The sequence below is a fragment of the Chamaea fasciata genome, unplaced genomic scaffold (genome assembly GCF_029207755.1).
Source record: "Chamaea fasciata isolate MVZ Bird 193981 ecotype frontalis unplaced genomic scaffold, bChaFas1.0.hap1 SCAF_6, whole genome shotgun sequence".
NCBI classification, from domain to species: Eukaryota; Metazoa; Chordata; class Aves; order Passeriformes; family Sylviidae; genus Chamaea; species Chamaea fasciata.
This window is the reverse complement of record NW_027094091.1, coordinates 46,893,026-46,914,519: the sequence shown is the minus strand read 5'-3', so window position 1 is coordinate 46,914,519 and position 21,494 is coordinate 46,893,026. Positions and strand designations below refer to the sequence as shown.

The 21,494-nt window shown below is 40.0% G+C and overlaps 1 long non-coding RNA gene across 1 annotated transcript in view; it reads left to right on the top strand.

Annotated features, from left to right (window-relative positions):
* The window catches only part of LOC136291304 (uncharacterized), a 56,418-nt gene extending 37,569 nt beyond the window's left edge, over nucleotides 1-18,849 (top strand). The window contains exons 2-3 of the long non-coding RNA XR_010721487.1: nucleotides 17,445-17,581; nucleotides 18,496-18,849. This is a non-coding gene — a long non-coding RNA (uncharacterized lncRNA). The remainder of the gene's footprint in view (nucleotides 1-17,444; nucleotides 17,582-18,495) is intronic.
* The last annotated feature ends 2,645 nt before the right edge of the window (nucleotides 18,850-21,494 follow it).

The following is a 21,494-nucleotide window of genomic DNA, read 5'->3' as shown; positions in this document are numbered from 1 at the left end:
CACATATACACTTGTGTTAAGCACAGCCTGAATCAGATATTGACTGAGGTCTCTAGAAAAATACAAGATAATTCCTCACAGGAAAGATATAAATCATTGACTAGGTATGCAATAACATTTCTAATTCTTTTTCTGCCACTAAAATAGTCTGCATGAACTACCTTGCCTCCTCTTGAGCCACATTTGTACTGTTCTGTGGTACAGAATTGCACCTACTGGCCCCATGTAATGCCTTGTTTGGCCATGAGAAGCCAGGTACATAAGGAATGTGGAACTCTGCATTTGTGAAGCAAGGACGGTTCAACAATTCAGCCCAAATGTTCAAACTTAATGTTTTGCTGTGAGGACAGGCTGGCTGGGTTTTTCAAAAACCCATTTTATTCACTGATAGATCAGGAGGAAGGCTTATTCCTCCCAGTCTGGCATCCCAGATTCCCAATGTCTTGCCCCTGGTGGTGTCAGGTCCCTGCCTGGAACTCCAACCAACCTGAAAGAATAGAAAACTTTTTAATTTCTTCTTTCTCTTTTCATAATTTAAAATACAAAAGAGTTTTTGAATGGAAGTTCCATTTTTCAGCATGCTTGAGTTTTTTCTTTTTAGTGGTTGTGAACAATTGTTTTGTTTAAGTGCTGAATAACTCAGTTTAGTTTTGGTTACCCAAGGACAGCAAGGAAAATACCAGTCTTCTTTCCAAAACCCTCCTTTGTTTTTGGGAAGGAACACAATTTTTTCAAAACTTTCCAGATTCTCTTCTCTACCCCTAGTAGAAGAGAAGGAATATAAGACATAAAAAGGCAAATTTCCCCAGATGTTTCTACTGGTACTGATTGTCCCAGCCCTTATTCCCTTGTGACTTAATAACTGGAAATGTTTTTAGCAAATTTCAGTATTCAAGTACAAAATTTCCAATAAGGTGGACAATGCCAATATCTACAGTAAGGCCTTATTGTGAATTATTAAGGATCTTTCTGAAGATGCCCTTTCAGTGGGTAACTCTAGAAGTGGGAGCTGAGGCGCTTGATCTTAAAGGACTTTTCCAGCCTGGAAGATGACATGATTTTCATGTCTTGCTGGATGGGTCAGTAGCAGAGAATAATTGAGATAGATACTAGGCAGGGTCTCTGAAGACATGAGAGGCCATGATGAAAGTGCTAACAATGAGAGAAAAAATTTGAAGGGGTCTAACCCACATCTCTTGAAAAAAATAAACTTTTCTACTGGACATAATATAATTAATGGTAAGAGCACAGCTGGCTGGTGGGAAAGGTTTTTAACCTAATTTCCTGGTGAAACGAGTGTAAGCAGTCCATTCAAGGACAGGATGACAATGAAAGTCTGATTCCAGCAATGGGAAGCAGGGAAAGGAGGTAGGCTCCTAGCTGATCTCTCTCTTTTAAAGCAACATGTAGATATGTATTTTTATATATTTATAGCCAATTAATTGAACAAAATTCCTTACAAGCTGAGACTGCAAAAGACAAGATTCAAACAAGAACTGCCTTTTTTTTTTTTTTTTTTTTAATTCCCATGCTCAAACAGAAGTCCCTTAGAAAGGAGGGCTGGATATTCTACACAGAAAAGTGTTAGTTTTTCAAACAGGTTGTTTACAGAAGCTTCTAGTTAAGTAATTTCATTGACTAACAAAAATTTGGTTGGCAATTAAATGGGGAAAAATTAGAGAAGAAATTCAGCTCAGGCTAACTGAAAACTTTAACAAAAATTTTACTTCTGCAGAATAGTTTTTTTCAACTAGGATGTAAATGTATTTTTCTTATTCAGGACAAAATAGTGTCAAATATAACATTTTGTTTAATGGCCCTTTTAAGGAGAGGAAATGACAAAGTAAATGCAGTCTCTTTCATCCAAGAACTTGGTGAGTAGGAGCCGTATTTTGTGTGTGGGAGGCCAGGACTATATTTTTTCCTTACCTTGAGGACATTTGAATTGATATCACTCAGATATAAGGGCATTATTTAAGTGGAGGAGAGAGTTCTTAACTCCTCTTATTGGTGTGATTTTATTGGGAAAATACTTGAAATATTTTGGAAGCCATGGACAGAATAATTTTGGGGCTTAGTGCATCCACTTGGGAAGAATAAATTCTGTGCTCCTGGCTGTGTTACACCAACTACTTAATTTAAGAGTGTAAATGTCTCCTGGAGCAGGGACTGCAATCCTTTTCTTTCTTTTCTCATCTAACTTTTTAGTGATGAAGTTGTTTTGCTCACTGAGCCCTGAAGAGGGTTTTATTCTATGTAAAACATACAGATTGAGCAGGAGAGACTGTGACCGTGTGAGCCCAGATAGGCAGCCTGGCAGGTGGGTTAATACCTCCAGAATCTGGCTCAAACTCTGTCCCAGGCAAAGGAGAGATGGTACCCAGGCCAGCATAGTGCCTGAGTGACAGCTCTGCAGCTACCCTGGAGGACTTACAAATGTAGCAACAACTTTTTCTTTCTTTTTTTTTTTTCTTTTCACTAGACAAAGCTAAAAATATTGGTCTGATGTCCAAAATACCTGTAGGAAGATTAAAAAAGCACAGTAAGCCAAAACAAACTTTGCCCAGTTGCTTTTTTTGGTTGTTTTTGGTTTTTTTTTTTTTTTTTTTTGGCATCCGAGTCACAACTGCAACTTGAAAAAGATAACTAATAGTTACCTTGATTGCTTGGTTGTATGCTTAAGAAAGGAAAACTGAACTTCAGTAAGACTCTAGCCTTCTTGTCAGATCAGACAGTGTAGGAAAAACCATTGGGACTATGAAATGAATACAGAAGACAAAAGGTAAACAAGCTTTCCACTTACAGGAGAACATTTGTATTTATTTCCCTTGTTTCTCGTGTTTGGGGCTGAATCTTGGGGCACAGCTCGAGGAGTCAGTGCAAGTAGCATGATATTAGCAATGGAAGCATTTTTAATCAGAGATGTGTCTCAGAGATAGTACCTATAGATTGTTTCCTTTCCCTTGAAGTCTGAAGGGAAGGAGGGACAAAACACCTGAATTGTGGGAGGAGCAATCTTATGGGGTCAAAGGGATTACCTAGATGAAAAGGACTTTCTTGCAACTTTAAACTGTTTTATTCCTTTTCTTGCCTTCTTATTCTCCCTGAATGAAAAGCACTGAGTCAGGTCAATTTTATCATTTCCCTCCTGCTTTTGCACTCTAAGACTTTCTTCTGCTCTCGTTAGTGCTTAGCCTGCTTTCTTCCAAAGCACGGGTCCTTTCCAGAGTGACTGCAAAAGATTCCCTAGCTGAGAGGGATGCCAAAAAAAACTGCTTGAGGTCCCACCTCCCAAGACTTTCAGGAATCCTAGTAGAGACTGATGAGTTAGATTTGGCACCAATTTCGTATTTTAAATATATTATTTTTCCCCTCTAGGTCATGGATATTTAGACAGATGTGTTCAGAGATTTGCAAAAATTAAGCGAATGACAAGGTTAGCTTTGTGTTGTATGAGTGACCAAAACCCCCAGTCATAGCTGCAGCAAGTGAGGAAGCCATCAAGGCCCAGCTATTCCAGACTGTGATAGAGGTTTTCCTTCTTTCTGATAGCGACAGGTTCTGTTCAAGAGAGGTGTTAAGACCCTTATGACCTGAATCTTGCCAGTGTCATTCCTTTACAACAACTCATTATACCTTGTATTGCCTGAGTTGCTAAAGCATTTGCTTAGGCCTCGTGAGAGACTGAACCAGGCATCTGGCACCACCTGTGAAAATCCCACTTGTAATGGCTTCACCTCTGCACTCCTGCTGGAAGCAAAGCCCTTTTTCTTAAGCAGAGGTGTGATTCTCACTGCTGTGGCTTCAAAGAAGGGAAAGCCTTTTAATCGAAGTATTGCACCTGAATGACTGTTATCCCCGCAGGAAAAAGAAATAAAACCCCTCTCATGGGACCAACAAATAACTCATGAGTCTTTCTACAGAGGAACAGCAAGGAAAGTATGTCACCTTGTCTTGTTTGGCTTGGCAGAGCCAGAGTGCTCATAAGAGGTGAAGCTGCTACGACTTGCCTTGCCTGCTCCCAGAGCCATGCAGCCTCTGCTGCCAAAAGCGCTCTTCCGTCGCAGCAGTGCGGCAGGCGAGCGTCTGCCAAATGACAGAACACAAACCTCCTAACGAGCAGCTGAGGGTAGGGTGGGGATTCCAGAGAGAGACAAATCTATGTCCCTCAGGAGATCTGGTGCAAACCAATCAGTATAAGAAATATTTCACTGCTAATTAAGTTTTGATCCTTTGGCTTCACTTAAAACAGATTGAGAGTATATCAAGTTGGAGAGCAGGTGCTGACTGGCTTGAAAGCACTGGTCCATCAAATCAGGTAAGGGTTTTATATTCAGAAACTCCCCTAGAAGGGAGACTGTAACTTGTTAAGTGATAGATATATCCAGACCCTTTCAAGTGTAATGCATTATTGACAGAGTTATAATGCTTGTGAATTTTATTCCCCCAAATGCTTGCAAAATTCCCCTCTTCTCTGAAAGAGCCTCCTCTTTCTCATGTTCTGTCCCCTTCATTTGTGTGTATGGAATGAATGCTGAAGGAGATATATAGCCAGGTGCAGCTTGGAAATCCCAGGCGCAGTTGCTTCTGGTCTTCCTGCCTTCATTTTGAATCCAAATTCCAACAGGAAAGTCTGATTTTAGAGGACATGCCACCTTTGTTCCATTGTCTTCAAAAATACCAAAGGTTAAGAGCGAAAGAAGGTTGGATGCATAGTATGTCCTCTCTCCAGGTATCAGAATATTTAGGGAAGTGCTCACCATTTATTCGTAGCTCTTACATGTCCTTGACTGACCAGAATAAAGGAAGGCCCAGCAAATGTGCAATTGAAAAATAATTAGCTTCGTATGCAGAGAGAAACTGAGACAGAGGTCATTAAAAATTTGGGTTATGTTTTTCTGTATCTGAAAAACTTCTTAATGATTGCTGTGCTACAGAGGACAACAAAGCAGATTAGAATAAGTAAAAGCTTTACCATGCCTCCCTTCTGATACAGCTGCCTGAGGACTGAATACAGAATGGTACATACTTACAGCAGGTTGCAGTGTGACCAGCCCCAACTGTTCCAAATCATAAGCTGCCTTAGAATCACGGTCAAAAGTTATCCTTTTTTTAAGTTTGCTCCCTGAAATTTGGATCTCTGATGCTCACTTTTTTAAAAAAAAAAAAATTCAGTGCCACAGTACTTCATTTCTGGGCCCAAAATGATTTTTCACCCACCTTGTCAGTTGAATGAAAAGGAAATTTAAGAGACAGAGAAATATTTGCAGTTGCAGAAGTTATTCTTTCACTATTTCCCATTGCATGGTTAGTGAACTGAAGTAAGCAAGGATTTATTAGAATTTCTGGTACGCCTTCAAATTTATGCTGTTCACACGTAGAATCAGAACCTGCTAGTGTACTGGTGATCAATAATGGTAGATGGATTTCCTTCATCATAGTAAGGTTTTGAGCAGGATCTTCCTTCAAGTGTTGTGGTAGCGGTGCAGTTATCAGCTTGTTTCCAGCCTTGTGGAATTTGGCAGACAGCTGACAGTAGGAAACTTCTTAGAAAAGGCGAAAGAAGTGGTGCAGGGATGTTTTCCTCCCTGATAACTAGCCTTGTCCTGAGAAATCTTTGCAAGGATTTCTCTCACTGTAGAGTAGTGTCCTTCGATGGCTTGAGGTGTGTGGTGCTTTCAACACTAAAAGAGATTTTTCACACTATAGTTCAGAACAACTAGCATAAGGCTAGTGGGACAGCTATTGCCTAAATCAATAGCATTTTTTGATGTAACTGGAGGCAAAATTTCACCCTGCAATAGATAGATTAAATCTGGTGGGCCTTGTACTGAGCAGCAGATCCATGTTCTTTGGGCTCCACTAGTAATGTGTCAGTCAACAAAATCACTTATGCTGGTTTTGTAGTGGGGACTCATGTCTGTGCTTCAACCGTAGTCCTTTCCTACCTGAATAAAGAAGCCTTCCTAACCAAACAGTAATAGTGGAAGGTTTTGTTTTCTATCAACAGATGATGTAAACCATCCATTAATTAATTATGAGCGCTACACTTGCTAAGAAGTATTTCACTAAGTCTAAATATCATAAGTAAAGAAAGTTGCTCAGTGTGTTGCATGGATAAGAAGTGGTTGAAGTGTGGTGTGACAAATTAAAACATATGGGTGCAAGCATCCCTGTTTCTATTGGGACAAACATGCATCAGTATATGTCCATTGTTATGTAGCACCTCTGAAATAAACATGTGACGATTTTCTGAAGAAATTGCACCTAAATAGTTTGAAAGGTGAAGGGTCTGTGGAAGAGTCCTGAGAACTTCTTTCATCTGAACCACAACACTGCAGGCCCAGTGTAGTTGAGTGAATTTTCCTTTTCATTTCAGCATGGGAAGTGACATTGGGTTAATAAATTAAGCAGAACATCCAACAACACTAAGCCATCAGCTCTAGTGGTCATACCTTTCGTTTGCTCTTGATTTGGAACAATGGATGTTTGTTAATTATGTGAGCCCAGAAGCAGAAGTTGGGAAGGAAATAAGAATGTGAGATTGTTTCAGGCTCTCCGGTTAAAACGCATTTGTGATGTCCATTCTCCATCCTGCTGTAGTCCTTTTGAGTGGGTGAAGCAGTGAGGATGAAGGCTGCTTGTCCCTGGGCTTGGTTTTGGGGTGTGGATATTTGAACATAAGGCTGTAGTCAGGGAATGTGCCCTTTCCAACCCATCTCCTTTGAGGCAGCACTCAACTATTTCTACTCACAGAACACCATTGTCTCCTTTCTCAAGGCCCTTTTAGGTGAAGCTAGCACAAGAGGTCACAGAGCAAGAGAGAGGCTTGGTGTCTGTCAGCTTCTAGAAACATAAAATGCATGTGGATCAGGAGACCTCAATCTTGGACACCACAACTGAAACATGTAAGGTGATCTGGGCAAGCCCCACAAAGGCATCTTCTGAGCATGATCTGCCAGTCTACTATCCTTTTTTGGTGCTGCCACCACACAATCAGTAATCTACTGTGCCTTGCACTCTTTCTGGTTGCTTAAGACCCTCTTAGATCTAGTTTAAGTTAGAGAGTCTATTCTAATATGAGGGGCATGAGTAAAAGGCCACAAGTTTGCTTAGTCTTTTCCACTTTTTCTTCATTCATGCATTTGGTAGAGCTTGTTTGAAACGGTGGATTAGTGTCACTGGCTCTAGTGCTTTCTGAAGTTATTAGCACATGGGTCCAAGTTTTGGCATGTTTAAGACTGACCCATTGATTCCAAAGTGTAGTTACATTGAGTGGCTCAGCCAATGCTGTGTCAGATATTGGCAGCAGGAATAAGGCATAGGTTATGCTCACCCATCCCTGTATTGAAAGACCATCTCAGCTGAATTCACTGAATTGTCTTCTATACTAATTTATCTTGCATTGAGGCTGAAAAAAAAAGCATGCTTTCAAATTAGTGTTAGGAGCCACTCTCTTCCCAGCTAATACTGCCTGAGTCTTTCAGTGCTGATCAGGGTGGGGATAATTTCTTGTGAAAGAATTGTGAGATGCTTTTCAAGTACCAAGAAACAATAACTGATTTTTTAAAAAATTTTGTACCAGTTTTAAAACAATGATTGAAGCCGGTGTGCTGGAGGAAGAAAGCCAAAACCATTTTAATTCTTCATTGCTTTAAATGCAGCCCTTTCCCTGAACGGGGAGGAAACCCCAGGTATTGATGTACTGCTGTCAGTTCTTGGAGAAGCCTGACTAGCCTGAAAAAAATGTTGATGCAATCAGCACTCTGCTTGCCGCTGCCTTCCGGCCTCTCTGGGATGGATATACAGCACCTCCAAGATACGGCAAATGTCAAGTTGCTTGTGAGGCCACGTCCCCATGTTGGAGCTTGGAGCTACCAGCTGGCAGTGGCAGCAGACCCGTGCAGTCCGGGTGGTTGCAGAAAACAGCTTTGAAGTTCTGCCCTTCAGCTATCTCCTGTTGCACGCAGCTTGTGATACATGAGTCTGTGTCCTGCAGCTGTCTCCGTTTAAGTCAGCAGGCGTTTGAAGCAATGCTGGCCACCCCAGGGAAAGGAGCAAGAGTTGAACAAAGTGTTCATCTTCAATTAAACCGTTGGAATGCCAGTGCAGAGGCTGATTCCCTGCCACTTTCTCCTCTAAAACCAATGTCATGTCTGAGCTTTTTAACAGGGAAGAGCAGAGGCAGCTGTCAAGGTCTGCTAGTCAGTTCAGGTTTGAACCGAAGGGAAAAAATCAGTAATGGTATCAAATAGTTTGGGAGGGGGACATGCTGAGTTTTAGGCAGTGATTTCAGCAAGCTCCAGCTCCCCTTTAGACTGTCTTCAGTTTGAAACTTTGCTGCTGAATATGTCAGTGGAAACCAACAGGGTAATATCCAGGAAGCTTAACCAGCAGAAGGTTTTAAAAATGTTTCATTGCATTGAGCCAAATTCAGCTCTGCTGCAATTCCTTCTAAAGTCACTTCTGAAGCTGCTTCTGATGATGGGTTGAAACCAGCAGCCCAGGTCTTCGCCTTGAATTGAGTGACCTGGTTGTCTTCACTGAGAAAGACTTAATTATGGAAAAGATAAGCTAGAGGAAAACATGACCCACCTGGCTGCTGCACCCTTTTAGTCCTGGGCTGAACTTGCTCAATTATCTCTTTTTTTTTCTTTTTCTTTCTTGCATATCAAGTATGGCTGCCTGTTTGGAGCCACAACAAAAGCAGTAACAACAGACTTTGACACCTGTGTTTCCTCCAGCTGTGAGTGTCATCTTTTTTTCTACAAACAACTTTATCCACTTCAGAATGTGGGACCAGTTCTCAGAATTACAAAGGCTGCTCTGCAACAAATGGTCTCCTAGTTTTCTTTATCTGTTCAAACGTGTGCTTTTTGGTCTAACTTCACTTTTTCTATGAACTTTACATGCTGCAGGGTATGCTCCTGACTTATGGAGTGAGTTTGATACAAATTGTGTAACAAAACAATTTACAGTGCAGGCTCATATGTTTAAATCCATAGTTATGTTCTTAAGGATCTGACTTTTGCCTCTCCCTTACCAGCTGTCCTCTGTTAGTGACTAGTGCTGATAACAGCCTTGCTGAGAAAGCAAATGGTAGAAAGCAAATTGCTTTTTGAAAAAAAAAAAAAAAAAGGCAGTGGGGGGAGTGAAGAAGTAAAATTAAGAGGAGGGTCAGAAAAATTTATTCTAAAATACAAACTACTGTTATGCCTGGATAACTAGACTGACAATCTTTGATATGGCTGGAATCATTGCCACCAACATGAACAGAAAGTTTTTTTTGTCATTTACAGCAGAAGAGCAGCAAAGGAATTTATGGTATGAAAGTTGTCTGTCTTCTAGTGCATCTGTATACACCATGTGCTGGGCCACTTGGCAGGCCAGGAGATTATGTAAAAAAAAAAAAAAAAAAAAATCTTGGAAAGTCTGCTGTCTTTGTTTAATATATCAGAAATGCTATTCTTCCATAACCAGAGCAGCAGCTTGGTATCAGAATTTTAAATACGAGGTAGGGAATATGCTGAGGAGGAATGTAAGCTGTCCTGTTCCCCTTTTGTGAACTTTCAAAAGGATGCTGAGGGTAGAATCAGATTGGTATGGTGGGCAGTAACGTAAGAGTAATTTCTGTAATTTCTTTAAAAAGTATTTTATGTTTACAAGAAAAGGAGACAATCCAAATAAAATTACATTGTATGGATTTGCCTGCCGTATTGCAGCATGAAGAAGTAGTAAGCATAGAAGAAAAAGTCATTGCAATGCTTCAGAGGGTGCAGTCATGAAGCCAGGAATGCAGTATGTAGTTGAAACCTTTTGGAAAGCTTTGAAAATCTAACCCTTTATTTCCAGCACTGAATGAAATTTGGGTCATTCTGATCCACCTGCTTCCCCTCAATAGGTCTGAGAGAGGAATTCTGTCTGAGTAGACACATCTCCCAACCTAGATAATTAATTACATTCATTTATTTTAATTTAATTAAGCCAGGAATAATTTTACATCACAAATTAGTTGTCACTATTTTACTTTTTTTAGTGTAAGTCAGCTGGAAAGATCAAATAGACTTGTTCATTTCCCTCCTCGCTTGTAGTTGTTTTTCAGTCTGCTTCCTGTTCCAGCTTTTATGCACATTAGAGTGTGCTTTTTATTTAAGCTCTACTGTATGTTTTCAACAATATTACTTAAACCATGTCTAATCCTGCAAGCTTCTTTCAAGCCGTTTGTGGTCTGCTGGACTTTCCAGTCTCTTTCATAATTATTTGGAGCCTTAAGCATGAATTGGTAACTTCAGATGTGCAAAAGAGCTCACTATTCTGGTAAGGACTTTTGCCATTTGAGATATGTCTGATCTGTAGGACACCATTTCGTAGCCCAAATACCCAACTTATAATATGAACAGATAGAAGGTGGTTAAATCTGGAGAACTGCTGCATCATTGTTTTGAGAATTAATAGGCAGTCTGGAGCTCTGATAAGCCAGTCTTTAAAATGCTTTATTCTAGCAAATAAAAAAGGGTGATCCTGAAATTTCTCAGTCTATTCTAAACCACTGCTTTCCATATTTTGACAAGAAAGAATCCAAACCTTGCAAATATACTTAGTTGGACCTGGAATATTTGTGCATAGGTAATAATAATCTCATTCCCAATCTGTATGCATCTTCTAGTCCCTTTATATTACTTTCCTATATAAAGTGCAGGACACATACCAAGCTCAAAAATATATTTGAAAAGACCTCATGGTCTTACTGTGACTGTGTTTTAGATGGTTCTTCCCACAAGAAACAGAACTAATTTGTCAAAAGATATTAAGAGAATTTTTTCCATATTGGGTCCCTCATGTAAGCCTATACTTTAAAAAATACTGATTTTTATTTTGACAAGCATGGTAGAATTATCTCATTACACTCAGAATTCACAATTTCACATAGTCTGTTTTCATATAGAAGCTTATGTTACGTGATCAGGAAAATATTGAGTCCAGTTTTTTTGGAGTTCATGAGCTCTCTTCTCATTTTAATTTTGTAGGACTTTCCTATAAGGATGGAATATCTGTAAAATATTATGTTACAAAGAAAAGAAAGGGGATTTTCTGCTTGAACTGTTTTCTGTCAGGGCTAGTTCAGATAGGTTGGGCAATGAAACTATTGTAAATTACTATTTTTGCCTGTGTTTCTGACTTCTCAGCTGGTTCTGCCCATTTCTAATGGGCAGTTGTATTGAGGGCTGTGCACTTGCCTCTGGGTCTGTCATGAGGCTTGGCTGGAGCTGGACCTTCTGAGAATTGGCACAGCACACTTTCACACGCTGCAAAAATAATTTCTTGTGCTAATCCCTTGTGGCATTTACATATTACACAAGACCCCCTTTATAGAAGAAAAAACCAACATTTTCCCATGACCATAGTTAATGTACTGTAAATCTGTGAACTGTTGGATCTGTGAGCTGCATCTCTGGATACTTTTTCCTCCAGAAAAGGACTTGGAACAGTAGCATGTTCTCTCTCACAGAGGAAAGTTCTGATGTGGTTAAAATATTAGTTCTAGAGGTCTAACTTAGAATTTCTGCTCATCTACTGATTGCCTTGTAACTAGATGGGCAATTACATGAACAGAAACGTGGTGTGGGTTCTCTGTGGAAGACAGAAAATTCAAGAGTTTAAGAACATCTGTTCTGCCTCTGTTTAAGGGTCCACTGGGCCCTCTATCCAGCTGGTTACAAGAAAGTGCACAGGGAAGAATAGAAGTAAGAAAAGAAATGTACTTTCTCCAAGTGCACTCCCAATCCTCACCATTTCATAAACCCAATGTGTGGCTTTTTACTATTTGATAGCCTTAAAATATTGGTTTCTTCAAGTTTCTGGTACAGGTTCCCTGTCAGCCTGTGCAAACTTTTTCCATACACAATATTCTTTTCCAAGAATTCTTGTGACAGGCAGAGCTGCTGTCTTTTATTTTTCCTGAGCCTTGTTCTTGCACATTTCATGTTGTGTCCCTTAGTTTTTAAGCTGGAAGATTCAGCATAAAGCCAATTTTTATCCATTTTTTCAAAGACACTCTTTAGTTTGTTGACCTCTGTCATGTGTTGCCTGTTCAGGTTGTCTCTTCTCCAGGCTGAAAAGTCTCAGCCTGCTCTGCTGTCCTTTCAATTGCATACAAGGTGTCTGCAATGCTGTTTCTCTAGAGGGAATCCTGGAGAGCATTTGGCAGCAAAATCATGTCTCTATATGTATGTATGCATATATATGTATGTATATAAAATACAATGAAGTCTTGAGAATGGTACTGTGCAGCACAAGACTAGTATTATATATATATTCCAAAGCTAATACTAACAAAATGAAATTATATAGTTATAATCTTTTGAAAACAGGAAAAAAGTGACCATTACCTTGTAAATGACCTTGTAGCTTCCTCCTGTGGGCCCCCTCTTTTACCTGAAAGGCTTAAATGTCCATTTATGTAAAAGCTGGAGCTCTGGCAAAATGCCCACTGAGAGCAACTGCGTAAACAAAGGCCCAAAACCTCTGTAATGCATTTATTGAACTTGCCTCTCAACACAATCTATTTTGCTCAATCTTGTTAAAAAAAGCGAAGGCTGACTCTCACTGCTGCACAATGACTTTTCTCCACTCGACTCACAAGTGAAATGACAGATCAGGTGAGGTGTCAAAACCTTATCACTTTCTCCTGCAGGCAACTTGTGTGCTCAGACTGAGTGCGTCATGTGCATCTCTGGGGCCTTGGGGACAGCTGAGGAAATGTCCACTGAAGGCATTGAAAGACACTGGAATGTGTCAAGACATTGTGATGCTTTACTTGGTGCTAGTACCTGCCATATTCATGCTGTGGGTCAAAGGCAAGCAAGTTCAGAAAAATGTTACAGAAGTTCTGAAGATCCAGTTTCCTCCCCACTGATCCCCCCTGATTCCTTACTTGGGTTTATCATTGTTACCTTTGCCTGAGCTGTGAAACCTATTGTTTTTCGCATGAGGGGATAGCATAACCCAGGACAGGTAAAGTGTGAGAAAACCGTGAATTTATACATGACGTATATAATGACATAATGGTGTTCTTTTCTAGGAACTACAGAAAATCCCAGTGTTCTATTTGTTTGGTTGGGTTTTGTGGGGTTTTTGGTTTCTTTGGGTTTTTTTACCACTCCTGACTGCTCAACTGATTTTTAGGAAAGGCAGTTCATAGTATTTGCAATCCAAGTGAAAGAAAGCTAGACCCAGTGTGGACAGTAGGATAGAGCACAACCCATTGCAACCTAATGGAGCAAATGAATGCCTGTTCTTTAAGAAATGAATTGGGTTTTGACAGATAAATTTGATTAGATCTCTATTGAGTTAATGTAACCTAATAAAGGTATTTTTGTTGGTGGCTTTGGCTAGGAAGAGGTTGTATGCATGGAAGGAACCCTTAAAAGGAGGGGCAAAAGCCTACTGGTGATGCATATGGAACAGGGCAGATGTACACTGTTGGAAAGAGTGAGGATCATGTAAGGATTAAGGCAATTGCCTGTCAGGCAGCTAGAGGGAAAGTCCTGCCATGGCCTGAGAAAATCATCTACCTTGGCTCCTTTTGCTATTGCTCCTATAGGCTGAAGGAGTTTCTTTTTTTATACTTGCTTCCCAGTCTCTGTTCAAAATCACTTGTATGGGTTTCAAAAGTGGAGCTCAACTCCTCATTTCAGGACTAGGGTATAGCAGGGAGCAGAGGTGCTCAAGTACAGTCTAGTTTTGCCTGCCTTCCACATGTGTTTATGTAGCTATATCTGCCTTGCTTGGTTCTGAAGCTCTTTCTCAGAACCAAATTACAAATATCTTTGTCATTTGCTGATTCAGGAGCACTGGCATGTCAAAATCCTCTCCTCTCCATCTACCTTTGCACAGACAAAATGTATAATGCTGTGCATTTTGTGCACAGGGTGATAGATGCAGAAACTGGTTAGGTGCTTAAATATTTTGGTAACAGGGTACCAGATGAGCACAGAAGCTAGTGAGATTATTTTTCTCCTTTTTTTTTCTTAAGCTCTCCTTTTTTATCTGTTTTCCTACCCATGCACCATGATTTTTGTGCCTGTAGGCTGACTTAATCTGAGGTGGTCAGTGGAAATGAGGCCCTATAAGATCAGAGAAATGCTTCTCCCTCTACTTTGGTGACATATTTCTGAGCTTATCTCAGACCAACTTTCCTCTCCATCAAAGAACTTTGCTTGAGCTGCGGATGAGGAATGATCATACAGTCCACTCTGATGGAAAGACACTATGTCTCCAGCAGAGAGATTTTTCACCAACAAACTGAATAAGGGCTTCTCAATGATGCATGGGTTTGTCCAGATCCTCAGTCACTGCTAAAATGCTTCAGAATTGTCTGTGCACAAGTGCTCAGAGTTGCTGTGGGAGTGGCACAGGCTTTCACAGTAATGCTCCAGTGCTTCCTGTTCATGGCAATTCCCTTTCTAGAAGCCTTGACCAGAAAAGCATCAAGGCAGTGAGATACTGACTTTGACTGATCCTCCTGAGCTGGTTTTGATCAAACATAGTCTTAAGCTCATGGCCAGGAGTCTTTTAAAAAAACTCAAATAACTGAAAAAAACAAACAAGGCATCTTTTTTAGAAGTAAAGGTCCGTCTGCCTTCTAGTAAAACAATACAGTCTGGCAATTTTACTTTCCCCTGCAATGGAATGGTTTCAGCTAAGGAACACAACCTTTCACAATACTCACACAAAGTATGTAAAAATACAAGCCTGTGTGTTTTTTATCTCCTTCTGCTTCAAGTTTAACAATAACCCTGCATTTGACTCCCTTTTTTGGCAAACTGCTTACAAGAAGGCTGCCATTTCTGTTGCTGACATCCCTCTTACTTTTTACTCCTCCAGACTGTGTAGCACTTTTAATTAAACTTTGCAGCTTTGGTATGAAGTTTAGGAAAAGACAAAGATAATGTTTCTGGGGAGAAAAAGGAATTCTTTTAAAGTTAGCTTCATTAACTATCAGGATACAGAGTGAGGGTCATTTTGCCCAGATTGAAATAACTGGATCTCCCTAATTGCATTTTACTTGAATTATTTCTTTATTTCAAACATGTTATGCTTGTTAGTGATTTAATATGACTGCAAGCACAAATTAATTATACCTGGTAGCTAATTGTAGGAAAGCTATGGTGATCAATGTTTATGCTTTTTTTTAATGTCTACCTTTAGTATACATACTTGGATCAGCTCCCTCCCAATCATGAATAAATATTTGCTGCTTATATGTTCCCATGCAAATTGGATTAATTTTAGCATTAGAAGGACATCGCTGCCTACCCTCAGTATTTAAGCTAGCTGAACAAGCAAAGATTGGGGTTTTTTTCCCTACTTAAGTAGTGAAAGAATGAGACAGACAGAAAATTCAGCACAAGTTTGCTTATCCCAAATGGTTTGGGGGCATCCAGGGTATTTGGAGAGATGGAGGTAAAGTCAATCAAAGAATTGACAGAGAAAAGCAACTATTCCTGGGGCCCTAACCTTGAAGAATTTCAGTTAAGCACTGCTCAGCTAAATGAAATGGTAATTGGATAAACAGAGTGGTGGATGTTTGGGTCTGGATATGGACAGAACTCTGCACATGCCCGTAAGGTTTTCTCTACGTTTTCAGCATCTCATGCAGCCTTTGTGTCTTCCCTGATACCGCTGAACAGCCTTGCATTCTGTGGTGTAAATGCACCACAACTTTGGCATCAAATACGCTCCTTTCTCCCAATTTAATTGTTTTGCCTTTTTGGATATCCTTTTTTCCGTGGGGTTATAAGGACAGAGGAGCTGTACCTTTTATGCATGTCCCCTGCATGCTCAGCCCCTGCATGCTCAGCCCCTGCATGCTCAGCCCCTGCATGCTCAGCCCCTGCATGCTCAGCCCCTGCATGCTCAGCCCCTGCATGCTCAGCCCCTGCATGCTGACTCTGGGAATGTTGGGAACTGATTCTGTGTGATGTGACTCTCTTCTTGTAGGCAAGTGGTAGCTTTTTTCCAGAGCTAAGTCCTGATGGTACCCTGTGAGTTGTATCCTTTTCAGGGGCTTGCTTCTCTTTTCCCAGTTCTCCTAAGAATATGGGTGGGTCATCCCTTACTGGAAACTTCACAGTTGAGAAATCCTCATCTCTGCATTTGTCAGCTGAATTGTGGAATAAGCCTTGAGGTGGAAAGCCTTTTTTAGTCAGAGACGTGACTTTTGGCGTTTTTTTCCCCCCGATCTATTGGTTTTAGGAGTGCTGTTCTTTGAGACTGCAAGTTGCTGAGGACTTGGACATTGTTCTTGTGTTGTGTTTGTGTCCAGGAACAGTCTGGACACAAAGGCACAGGGGTCAGGCAATGCCATAGCATGAAAGTCAGTAGCCAGCTCTGTAGGTTCTGTACTGTAAAGACTCTTATTATTGACGGAGAAAGGCACCGTCGTGAAACAACATTTTGGGTGTTCAGCACTTAGATGAGCTGGTGTGCACAGGAATTTTAGGCTCCCAGCTCTGGGCCATCAGGATTCAAAAACCTCATCTAGGATTCTGAAAATACCTAAGAAAATACTGGGATTTTTGTAACACTCAGACTTACCCTTTCAGTGGTTAAGGCAGCTGGATACAAACTGTATTTACTTACTTGGTTCTTGATGTCTTAGAGGATACAAGGCCTCTAGGCAAATGGATGAAAGGACAGGAACAAATTCAGATTTTGATTTTGCATCCTTGAGACCTGACCTTTCACACTAAAACAAAAGGATCAGTGCTTCTCCTGCTTCTGTGCTGAGTGTTGCCAGTGTGTTGCTAAATATCCTATAGGATAGGAAGATACAGAGCTTAATTCTATTGAAAAGCTCTGCAATGAAATGGTCAAGACATCATAACTTTCAGTCCTCCTCAGAATAGCAAATCCAACATCTCATTGCACGTGGATGTGCACATGTAGATGATCCATGCTTGTGCAGCTTCTCCAGGGTGTCCTGTGCATGCCTGCCTCCTGTGACGTCTGTGCCTCAGAACTCCTGGGATGCAGCAGAGGCTTGTGTGATATGCAGTCGGTTTTTGCATGGTTGGTGGCCGTTTGTCTGAGATTTCCAGATGTTATAGCTGTTAATTGTCTGGAAATCTGGTGGAATACTGCCCAAAGCAAATGAGTTGACCGGCGTGAAATGTGTTTTATGTGTCTAATTAATTTAGTGTGCATGTAAAGTATCTTCCCATGCAAAAAGGATCAGGAAAAAAAGCGTGAGTTATTAATAAAAAGGCTATAAATTGGAACTCTAGACCTTCATTTTCACATTTCTTGTATCAGTGCTACTGTTCTACCAACAATAATGAATATTCAGCAAGTGTACTTCTCTTTACATGACATCTTTTGTGACATTTTAATTTGTATTAAAATTCAGTTGCTGACTCTGTTTCCTTTCTGTCCTAAACTAGATTAGATATTTAGTGATGACCCAAAGGAGCACAGAAGATCCACACTGATTACCATTGCAAGTGACCCAGGATTGGGAAAAACAAAACAATTATGAAGAGGCCTGTAACATAGACTTTATTGTCTATGAATTGATAAGGTAAAGGAAATGTAACTATTTGAATGTTTATACAGTTGGGATAGGATGGAACATGAAGGTAAAAATATTAAGACTCTGAAAGCAGAATGGGAGACAGGCTGAGAAGTGATGAGTTTAGAGCATGGTGGAAGTTTTCTAGCAGAGAGCACTGTAACAGTGACTTCATGACATTCTAAAATGTTAACCATAGTTGGAGATACAAGTGAGGAAAGGTAAAATATAAACAGAGAATGTCACAGCTGATCTAATTGGGAATTCTCTGCAGTGTCACATTCTGCCATCAAAAATTCAAAGAAGCTGATGATAAATTGGAGACAATTCAGGGAAAAGATAAGATTGCTCAAGGAAAAAAATTTCTGTAAGACGTGTAGGAGTTCTGAAACTCACTTTATAATTTACCAAAAAGCAAATCATGTGAATTATCTTCAGGTCAGAGTCTGCCAAGACCTAACGTAGTAGAAAGTTTGGAAATAGATTCTACCGTTTGGTAAAGGATCTAACTGCTGGAGATTGAAGCAAATCCCATTTTAAGTAGTGAAAATGTGTGGATTTCGAATGGAGAGGGTAACATGGGAACATGTACTCTTAATTGAGAAACAGCTACAGAGTATGCAATTCCTTTAAAAAAAATAATAAATTGGCACCATTGCTTTGGAAACAAAACTGAGGGGAGTATTGTTGTCTGAGAAAAAGGACCCATTCCAATTTTACATGACTGCTTATTCAGCTGAGCTAATTTTTCTTGACCAGAAGTATATAAAATACAAGGACTTCTTCTAAATTTTCTAAGGTCTTAAAATTCTGTAAATATTTAATGAATTAATGTAGTTTGACATTTGTGCATATTTTGTACTTTATCACTGCAAAGTATTGAACTATGATAGGGTTTTAATGAGCCATGAAATTTGGTCCAGGTGTGTCCTGTAAGCGTCTTTTTGTGGCCAGAATTTCCAACTGGATCTTGAGCCACAAGGAAAGGTTATTTCTGATGCCTGTTGTTGGTAGGCCACTGTAAGATCCTGACACCTAGAAAAGAGGAGAAACAGTGACCTGAAAATCCTATCTTACGTTATTCTGGATGGACTTTGTACTACAAAGCAACTGTTATTTAAGGGAGATGTTTAGCAAGTGCATATTAAAATTTTGGTGGAGGGGATGTCAAGAAATATTATTTTAGACATATGGGAGCCAGAATTTCAAAAAAATGTGGGATTTTTTTTGCATGCAATTAACATTATGTATATTATATCGATTAAAGCTAAAGAATTTAGAATCATCTGAGTGAAAATGAAAATCTCATTATATGACGAAACTTTTCATAGTCTTGCTCTTTAAAAGTAATCACTTCGAAAATTAATTGAAATGTGTGTTTTAAGCCACATTTTCTAATGCTCAGTCATGCTGACTTTTTTAGCAGTCTGCATATAGAATCAGAGATTGTACGTTGTCTTTTAGGAAACTAAAAATGTGTTGGAAAGAGGTTGTGAACGTAAGGCAAAACCACGTTTCTGTGCTCCAGTCTATTGCATCTTCAGAGTTGATATGCCAGTAAATGTTTTCCCTGGTACGCTGGCCTTGAAAATGCAGTCTGGATGAGAAATCCAAAGAGCCTTTTCTTTTTTTGCCCTGCCTTATTATCTTGTTCCTCTTTTGTCCAAATGGGGGAGGAAGAGATTAAAAGTTTGATTTTAAAAAAATTAAAATACTTACAAAGTTATTAGAGATTCTTCTGAGCAGACTAACTGTCTTGCAGGAAAATCAACCATACTGCACCATGCATTTGAAGTAGGTTGGTTGAACTTGCTTTAACTTCTGTGATCCCTGACATGGATTACTCAAAACTCCCTGGTAATAGGGGCTGATATTAGATGTGGGCATGCCCAGCTGTGAAGCTGGCACTTATCTATATGTATTGCCTGGTGAGCTGTTCTGTTGACAGTCGGCTTTCATCTCTCATATTATCAGATGGCATTGTTCTCCAGAATTTTAACAGGATAGTTAGTGGGTGACTCTCTGGTCTGGAGGGCTGTGGTGTGTGCATGCACAGCAGGAACCTCACTGCTCTCAGGTGACTACTGTCACCCCAGGAACTGTTTTGGAGGTCACTTCTGTGGCCACAGGGATTAGAAAGTTGTTCTAGAGTGAAGAAGAGTATGTCTCATAAATAAGGGGCTCTAAGGAGGAGGAGCGGAAAGGAGACATCAAATATCACAACAATCACAACAAAACTGTGCAGGGTGACCATGCTCTCACTGTAGAGATTGGCTGAACCTGGGAATGACTGTAATTTCTGTTGAAAAGGAAAAAAAGGCAGTTCAGGCTGAGGTAGACCTTGTATTTCTTTCCACTTGCCATGTTTTTTTGACTGCACATGTGAGTGGTTGCACTGTACAGGCGCAATCTTGTGCCCCTCATTTTGGCAGATTGCTAAGCGTGTTTTCCTCTTCAGTGACAACTCCTGGAGCTGGTTGTGCATTCGTACTGGTCAGGGAGGCTTAATTCCACTAACAAGGCAGAGGGGATAGCGTGCCTCTGACTTCAGCTCTGTGTTTTTGCTCAGATGAATGTGTGCTTTCCCATTGATACACCTGCCCATCAGATAGCTTCCACCAGGTCTGGGCTTGACCCATTGTTCTACCAACAATATAGTCAATCCAGCAGTTAATGCATGCGTGAGATGCAAGCTGAAAATAAATATCTCTGCCAGGTATAGTACATGTTTTAGTGCTGTGCTTGCTACAAAGCGAGCATACTTTATAGTATTCAAGTTAGAAGCTGTAGGAGTTGCCACAATGTTTTTCAATGCCAAAGGTCACATCTTTTAATCTTTCATGATAACAAAACCTGGCTAGCCCTTATGAAAAGAAAGTGACATCATTTTGGCCCAGTAAATGAGCTTTTAAACAGGTAGAGTTCAACTCATTGTTGGCATCAAAATGCACAGCAAGTGATAAAATAAAAATTTTAGTATACGCTTTTGAATCAACATGAGTAAAGAGGAATAATAAAGTGGGCAAAAATAAAATATCAAGATGGGAGGTAGTTAAGGCTAGACTTACATATTTCAAGCATGAATTGTCATGTGTTTAAATTATGACTGTTCCTTTATTCTCAGAATGTGGGTTAGATTTTGAATGTGGAACAAGAACTTAGCCTTTTTTCAGAAGTTGCATTCTTAACAAATTATTCTTAAAATGAAGCTGTTTAACGAAACCGCTTTTTAACTGCTGTATGAGACCATACATTATTAACAGATGACCATGCATAATACAACATAACACTGCAAGGTAACAAGAGCTCTGCTAGCCATGTGCAGTTTTGAATTTTACCACTTTCACTTTAAAATATAACAGGTTAAGCACAGTCTTTGTTGGAGGTCAGTGACTCGTCTAAGGCACAGCTCTTTTGGCTCAGCCTCAGCTCTGGGAAGTTCAGGGTGTTTTGCAGTGAGCAGGTGGGCGAGTAAGGCGTTCACTGCAGGGCAGATTGCACAGCTGTAAGATGTGGAATTCCCCTCAAAAGGATCGGCATGTCTTTGAAAATGAATTCAGCGCTGAAATTAAAAAAAAAAAATTCTGGTGCAGGGGAAGAAAATGGGGTTTGATTAGTTTCAGATTAACTCTTTTTGAGTTTATTTTGTCTTTATTTCCCTCTCTTTACTCCATTTTCCCAAGAGATGGTTTTCAAGAGAGAATACAGGGGAGATTTCATGTCTAAAAGGCAGCCCTGGACTGTTGGAATAAACTCTTCAGTACAGCCTGCTTCTTATAAACACAGAGCTTACTGGAAGGTAGTGCATATGGAACACTGGATTTTCCAAACCCCATGTTTTTTCAGTATCTATTAGGAAATATATTCATTACTTATTTTCTTATTAGAATTCTATGATAATTTTTTTTGTTGTATTTTTTGT